Below are 8,860 nucleotides of genomic sequence, written 5' to 3'. Positions count from 1 at the left end.
TGAGGTCTTTGATTCACTTGGACTTGAGTTTTGTGCAGGCTGGTAGATATAGATCTGTTTCTTCTATATTTTGATATTAAGTTATATCAGCACCATTTATTGAAAATTCTTTCATTGTTCAATTGTATATTTCTGACTTCTTTATAAAAAAAAATCAGCTTTCTGTGACCATGTTGATTTATGTTTGATTTTTATTGATCCCATTGGTCAACGTTTCTATTTTTATATAAATACCAAACACGTATTTACTATTGCTCTATAATACAGCCTGAGATGAGAGATGGTGATATCTCCAGATCTGATTGTATTGTATAGGGTTGATTTTAGGTATCCTGGGTTTTTGTTTTTACATATGAAGTTGAGTATTGTTCTTTCAAACTCCGTAAACTATTGTGTTTCATTGATGGAGATTTCATTGAATTTGTAGATGACCATTTTTACTATATTAATCCTTCTGATTCATGAGCTTGGGAGATCTTTCTGTCTTCTAATATTTTCTTCATTTCTTTTTACAAAGACTTGACGTTTGTTTCATACAGTTCTTTTATTTATATGGTTAGAGGTATACCAAGATATTTTATATTATTTGTCTCTATGGTGAATAATGTTGTTTCCTGATTTCTTTTTCAGCCTCTTTGCATTTGTATATAGTGGGATACTGATTAAGCTAACTTTGTATCCAAACACTTTGCTGAAAGTGTTTATCAGCTGTGAGGAGTTCCCTGGTAGACATTGGGGGTTGCTTAAGTGTACTACCATATCACCTGCAAAAGCAATATTTTGCTGTATTCCTTTCCTATTTGTATCCCTTGATCTCCCTAGTTCCTTTTGCTCTAGCTAGAAGTTCACATACTGTATTAAATATACAGAGAGAGTGGACAGCTTTGTCTTGTTCTTGATTTCAGTAGAATTGTTTTGAATTTTCCTCTATTTAAATTAATGTTGGCTATTGGTTTGCTGTAAATTGACATTATCATACTTAGGTATGTCCCTTGTCTCCCTGATTTCTTCAAGGCTTTTATCATGAAGTGGTAATGGATTTTGTTAAACTTTTTCAATATCTAGTGAGATTATGTGTTTTTTTCTTTCAGTTTGTTTATATGGTGGTTTATATTGACAGATTTTCATATGCTGCACTATCTTTTCATCTCTGGGTTGTAGCATACTTGATCATGAGGGATGATCTTTTTGATGTGTTCTTGGGAATCAATTTGCAAGTATTTCATTGAGTATTTTTTCCATGCATGTTCATGAGATAAATTGGTCTGTAATTTTCTTTGTTGAATCTTTTTGTGGTTTGTGTATCTCATTGACTGTGGCCTCATAAAATGATATTAGTAATGCTCATTTTGTTTCCTTTGTGGAATAATTTGAGGATTATTGGCATTAGATCTCTTCTTAAATGCTTTAATAATTTTATTGAGAACATAATTCAGCTTGACAAAGATGTGATACAAGCACAGTGGAAGGGAAACAGACAAAGAATAATAATAATAGAGATTTCATTTGTGTCCTGAAAAAATTGTAGATTTCTAATTATCAGAAAAATATTGCATTTCATTTGCATTTAATAATTTTTGATATATGTTTTAATATTTGAGGGGTTAATATTTTCTTATTTATGTCATATCAGTATTAACATTTAGTTAAGAAATTATAATAACTTCCCACATTTTCTGAAAACATAAACTTAGTGAATGCAATGGAATTTACCCATTGATTCATCAGTTACCATCAATTTAAAATGGGTATATCCAGTTTTTCACGGAAAGGTAAATCAAATCTAGAGCTACCTACAATACACAGGACTGGATATGTCTGGCTCAGCAGAGTGGACCAGCACTTGGCTTCATATTTGCTCTCTCCCAACTCTCTCATCAGAATCATATCTTTGAACTGTCCACACACAATTCTGCACAATTACTGCTGATGTTTGCTGTAGCAAGATAGTGCTTCTTTCACATCTGGTCTCTTCTCACATTTTTTTCTCAGAAGTATTCCTGGTGGTTTCTTCAAATTGTATGAAGTTGTCTTTTGATTCTGCAGTGAGATTTGGTTCTAAAAGCCCTTGTCATAACCAACATCTATGTTTTCTCAAGCTTCCTATAAAATATATTGTGACATTTTCATATAACTCAAAAATATTCCCCAAATAAAATATACTACACATAAGTGTTATAGAAATAGCTCAGTTGTTCCTCTAGGGAAAATGAGATTAGTTCCCAGCACATACATTGTGGCCCACAGCCCTCTGTAATTCCAAATCCAGGGTACCTGATGCCCTCTTCTTGCTTCTGTGGGCACCAGGCACACATATGATGCACATATGTATATGGAGAAAAACCACCTAAACATAAGTAGATTATATATAAAATATGAATATATATTTAATAGAAAGTACTTCAACTTATTTATTTAAAGAAAATCTTTGCTGTGCTATTTTTAGGGCAGATCAGTACTTACACCAAAGACAGACATTGGTAGCCAGGGAATCTTGAATCTTACATATAAACTTTATTTTTTTATTGTATATTTTCATTATTTACATTTCAATATGAACTAACCAACTGAGACTTTAAAGGCTCCTAACTTTTTTCAGTGTTAGCAACACAGGTAAACACAGCTGATATAGAAACCACCATTTGATTATTAGAAAGCAGAGTTGGTGATTTCTCTCTTTCTCTCTCTCTCTCTCTCTCTCTCTCTCTCTCTCTCTCTCTCTCTCTCTCTCTGTGTGTGTGTGTGTGTGTGTGTCTGTGTGTCTTTGTGTCTGTGTATCTACGTGCTACATAGCTTTGCAGATGTGACCAACCAACACTGAGGTCAGTGCCTAGTGCCTCTGTCTATAGTTCTGCAATTGTTTTTTGATACAGGGATTTCCACCAACTTTCAATCTTGCTGAGTTGGGTAGACTGGGTTCAATGAACCCCTGCAGTTTTCCTGTCTATGCTTCCAAGCACTGAGGTCAGAAATACACACATATGTCCACATTTCACTAATATTTTTGTAAGGAGTTTGGGTAAACATAGAGTGTGGGACTGGTAATGATCAGAGAATTATAAGGATAATTCACTGTTATATTAGTACTTTATGTGTGTGTTTGCTCTGCATATAAATACATGAGTTCAGTGACGATAAAGGCCAGAGTCATCACATAGTTGGAGTTATAGACAGGTAGTAGTAATAAACTGGATGTGGATGCTGGGAACCAAAGTCTTATCAGATAATTGCTGAGCTATCTATTTAGCCTTGGCATCCATGCTTTACATTTGTAGAAAAGTGAATCAGTGTAGCTTTCATTATTGTATAAATTTTAAATAATGAATACATTATGAATAAATATCAATCAGATGATGATGTATAATTTTATGATCCCCTGCTATAATAATTATGTCCTGAAAATGTTATTTCTATGTAAATTCACTGGCATTAGATCTTCTATGAAACTTTTTTAGAATTCTGAGCTAAAACCATCTGGCCCTGACCAGTTTTTGGTTGGGAGTCATTTAATGACTATTTCTATTTTCACAGGAGTAGTAGGTCTGTTTAAACTCTTTATGTGGTCTTGATTTAACTTTAGTTAAATTGTGATTTTTATGTGATTTAAAAGTGAAAAATTGTCCATTTCTTTTAGATATTTTTCATTTTGTAAAGTACACTTTTTTAAAATATCATCTGATGATTCTTCGGATTCATGTCAGTTGTTATGTCCCCATTTTAATTTCTATTTAGTTCATTTGGATACTGTCTTAGTCAGGGTTTCTATTCCTATATAAAATATTATGACCAAGAAGCAAGTTGGAGAGGAAAAGGTTTATTCAGCTTACACTTCCATTCTGTTGCTCATCACCAAAGAAAGTTAGGACTGGAACTCAAGCAGTTCAGGAAGCAGGAACTGATACACAGGCCATTGAGGGATGTTACTTACTGGATTGCTTCCCCTGGCTTGCTCAGCTTGCTTTCTTATAGAACCCAAGACTACCAGTCCAGAGATGGTACCACCCACAAGGGGCCCTCCCCTCTTGATCATCACTAATTGAGAAAATGCCTTACAGCTGGATCTCATGGAGGCATTTCCTCAAGGGACGCTCCTTTCTCTGTGATAACTCCAGCTTGTGTCAAGTTGACACAAAAATCAACCAGTACAGATACTCTTTGTGTCCTTTAGATAGTTTTGATAAAGGTTTGCTTATCTTGTTGATTATCTCAAAGAAAAAAATTCATTGTATTATTGATTCTTTGTATTGTTCTTTGTTTCTGTTTTATTGATTTTATCCCCGTTTTTGATTCTGTCTTGACTTCTACCCCTATTGGGTATGTTTGCTTCTTTCTTTCTAGAATTTTCAGGTGTGCTAAGTTTCTACAATGAGATCTATCTAATTTTTTTATGAAGGCACTTAGGACTATGTACTTTCTACTTAGCACTGCTTACTTTGAGTCTCCTGTTTGTTATAAATATCTTATCCTTAGATCAAAGGAAGTCTTTAATTTCTTTCTTTATTACTGACTTGTCCCATGAGTCATATACAGTGTTCAGTTTCCCTAATTTTATAGATCTTTTATTGCTTTTGTTATTGTTGAAATCAAATTTCAATCAGTGGTGGTCTGATAGGATTCAGAGTCTTATTTCAATTTTCTTATATCTGTTCAGACTTGTTTGTTACTGTGTATGTGGTCAATTTTGGATAATGCTCTAGCAGGTGCTGGGAAGAAGGTATATTATTTGAGTGAGATGTCCGTTAGGTCCATTTTGCTCCTAACATCTCTTACCTCCATTATTTCTCTTTTATTTTACTTCTGGGTAAACTGTTCATTGATGAGAGTGAGCTATTGAAATATCCCACTATCAATGCTGAAGATTGATGTGATTTAAGCTGAAGGAATGTTTCTTTTCTATATATGGGTGTGCTTGGTAGGGGGGAGGGGAAGCATAGATATTCAGAATGGAAAAATCATTTTGTTGGAGTTTTCATTTGATAAGTATGAGATGTCCTTGTCCTTCCCTATCTCTTTCCACTAATTTTGGTTGAAAGTCTATTTTTGTTAGGTATTAGAATAGCTACACTAGCTCACTTTTTGGGTTCATTTGTTAGGAAAAGCTTTTCCAAGCTTTGTATACTGAGGCAATACCTAGGATTGTTATTGGGGTGTATTTCTTATATGCAGTAGAAGGATGGATATTGGGTTTTTTTTTCTTTTTTTTATTATGAATCAATTTTTCTACTTTTTTATTAGGCATTTTCCTCATTTACATTTCCAATGCTATCCCAAAAGTCCTCCATACCCTCCGCCCAACTCCCCTACCCACCTACTCCCACTTTTTGGCCCTGGCGTTCCCCTGTACTGGGGCATATAAAGTTTGCAAGTCCATTGGGTCTCTCTTTCCAGTGATGGCCAACTAGGCCATCTTTTGATATATATGCAACTCTGGGGTACTGGTTACTTCATAATAGTCCACCTATAGGGTTGCAGATCCCTTTAGCTCCTTGGGTATTTTCTCTAGCTCNTCCATTGGGGGCCCTGTGATCCATCCAATAGCTGACTGTGAGCATCCACTTCTGTGTTTGCTAGGCCCCGGCATAGTCTCACAAGAGACAGCTATATCNGGGTCCTTTCAGCAAAATCTTGCTAGTGTATGCAATGNTGTCAGCGTTTGGAGGCTGATTATGGGATGGATCCCTGGATATGGCAGTCTCTAGATGGTCCATCGTTTTATCTCAGCTCCAAACTTTGTCTTTGTAACTCCTTCCATGGTTTTTTTTGTTCCCAATTCTAAGAAGGGGCAAAGTGTCCATTCTTTGGTCTTCCTTCTTCTTCAGTTTCATGTGTTTTGCAAATTGTAACTTATATCTTGGGTATTCTAAGTATCTGGGCTAATATCCACTTATCAGTGAATACATATCATTTGAGTTCTTTTGTGATTGGGTAACCTCACTCAGGATAATGCCCTCCAGATCCAACCATTTGCCTAGGAATTTCATAAATTCATTTTTTTTCATAGCTGAGTAGTACTCCATTGTGTAAATGTACCACATTTTTTTTATCCATTCCTCTCTTGAGAGGTATATGGGTTCTTTACAGCTTCTGGATATTAAAAATAAGGCTGCTATGAAAATAGTGGAGCATGTTTCTTTCTTACTAGTTGGAACATCTTCTGAATATATGCCCAGGAGAGTATTGCTGGATCCACCGGTAGTCCCATGTCCAATTTTCTGAGGAACCACCAGACTGATTTCCAGAGTGGATGAACAAGCTTGCAATCCCACCAACATTGGAGGAGTATTCTCCTTTCTCCACATCCTCGCCAACATCTGCTGTCACCTGAATTTTTGATCTTAGCCATTCTGACTGGTGTGAGATGGAATCTCAGGGTTGTTTTTATTTGCATTACCCTGATGATTAAGGATGCTGAAAATTTTGTCAGGTGCTTCTCAGGTGCTTTCAGTTCTACTTTTCAGTCGCTATACCAGTACCGTGCCTTTTTTTTTTTTAATCACAATTGCTCTGTAGTACAGCTTTAGGTCAGGAATGGTGATTCCACCAGAGGTTCTTTTATCCTTGAGAAGAGTTTTTGCTATCCTAGGTTTTTTGTTATTCCAGATGTATTTGCAGATTGCTCTTTCTAATTCGTTGAAAAATTGAGTTGGAATTTTGATGGGGATTGCATTGAATCTGTAGATTGCTTTTGGCAAGATAGCCATTTTTCAATGTTGATCCTTTCAATCCATGAGCATGGGAGATCATTCCATCTTCTGAAATTTTCTTTAATTTTTTTCTTCAGAGACTTGAAGATCTTATCATACATTCTTTCACTTCCTTATTTAGAGTCACGACAATGTATTTTATATTATTTGTGACTATTGAGAAGAGTGTTGTTTCCCTAATTTCTTTCTCAGCCTGTTTATCCTTTGTGTACAGAAAGGCCATTGACTCGTTTGAGTTAACTTCATATCCAGCTACTTCACCGAAGCTGTTTATCAGGTTTAGGAGTTCTCTGGTGGAATTTTTAGGGTCACTTATTTATACCACATATCATCTGCAAAAAGTGATATTTTGAATTCTTTCTTTCCAATTTGTGTCCCCTTGATCTCCTTTTTTTTTTCTCTAATTGCTCTGGCTAGGACTTCAAGTACAACGTTGAATAGGTAGGGAGAAAGTGGGCAGCCTTGACTAGTCCCTGATTTTAATGGAATTGCTTCCAGCTTCTCACCATTTACTTTGTTGTTGGCTACTGGTTTTCTGTAGATTGCTTTTATCATGTTTAGGTATAGGCCTTGAATTCCTGATCTTTCCAAGACTTTATCATGAATGGGTGTTGGATTTTGTCAAATGCTTTCTCCTCATTTAAGGAGATGACATATGTTTTTTGTCTTTGAGTTTGTTTATATAATGGATTATGTTGATGGATTTCTGTATATTAAACCATCCTTGCATCCCTGGAATAAAACCTACTTGGTCAGGATGGATGATTGTTTTAATGTGTTCTTGGATTTGGGTAGCAAGAATTGTAGTATTTTTGCATGGATATTCATAAGGGAAGTTGGTCTGAAGTTCTCTATCTTTGTTGGATCTTTCTGTGGTTTAGGTATCAGAGTAATTGTGCCTTCATAGAATGAGTTGGGTAGAGTACCTTCTGCTTCAATTTTGTGGAATAGTTTGTGCAGAACTGGAATTAGATCTTCTTTGAAGGTCTGATAGAACTCTGCACTAAACCCATGTGGTCCTCGCCTTTTGTTTTTTGATTGGGAGATTATTAATGACTGCTTCTATTTCTTTAGGGGATATGGGATTGTTTAGATCTTTATCTTCATCCTGGTTTAACTTTGAAACCTGATATCTGTCTAGAAATTTGTCCATTTCGTCTTGGCTTTCCACTTTTGTTGAGTATAGCCTTTTGTAGAAGGATCTGATGGTGATTTGGATTTCTTCAGGATCTGTTGTTATGTCTCCCTTTTCATTTCTGATTTTGTTAATTAGGATGCTGTCCTGTGCCCTCTAGTGAGTCTGGCTAAGGGTTTATCTATCTTTTTTATTTTCTCAAAGAACAAGCTCCTGGTTTGGTTGATTCTTTAAATAGTTCTTGTTTCCACTTGGTTGATTTCGCCCCTGAGTTTGATTATTTCCTGCCATCTACTCCTCTTGGATGAATTTGCTTCTTTTTGTTCTAGAGCTTTTAGGTGTGTTGTCAAGCTGCTAGTGTGTGCTCTCTTTAGTTTCTCTTTAGAGGCACTCAGAGCCATGTGTTTCCCTCTTAGAAATGCTTTCATTGTGTCCCATTAGTTTGGGTGTGTTGTGGCTTCGTTTTCATTAAGCTCTAAAAATGTCTTTAATTTCTTTCTTTATTCCTTCATTGACCAAGTTATCATTGAGAAGAGTGTTGTTCATTTTCCACGTGTATATTGCCTTTCCATTATTTATGTTGTTTTTGAAGATCAGCCTTAGACCATGGTGGTCTGATAGGATACATGGGGCGATTTCAATATTTTTGTATCTGTTGACGCCTGCTTTGTGACAAATTATATGGTCAATTTTGGAGAAGTACCATGAGGTGCTGAGAAGAATGTTCATCCTTTTGTTTTAGGATAAAATGTTCTATAGATATCTGTTAAGTCCATTTGTTTCATAACTTCTGTTAGTTTCACTGTGTCCTTGTTTAGTTTTTGTTTCCATGATCTGTTCATTGATGAAACTGGTGTGTCGAAGTCTCCCACTATTATTGTGTGAGGTGCAATGTGTGCTTTGAGCTTTACTAAAGTGTCATTAATGAATGTGGCTGCCCTTGCATTTGGAGCATAGATATTCAGAATTGAGAGTTCCTCTTGGAGGATTTTACCTTTGATGAGTATGAAGTGTCCCTCCT

Source organism: Mus caroli, chromosome 7 (genome assembly GCF_900094665.2).
Source record: "Mus caroli chromosome 7, CAROLI_EIJ_v1.1, whole genome shotgun sequence".
Taxonomy (NCBI): Eukaryota; Metazoa; Chordata; class Mammalia; order Rodentia; family Muridae; genus Mus; species Mus caroli.
This window is presented reverse-complemented; position numbering follows the sequence as displayed.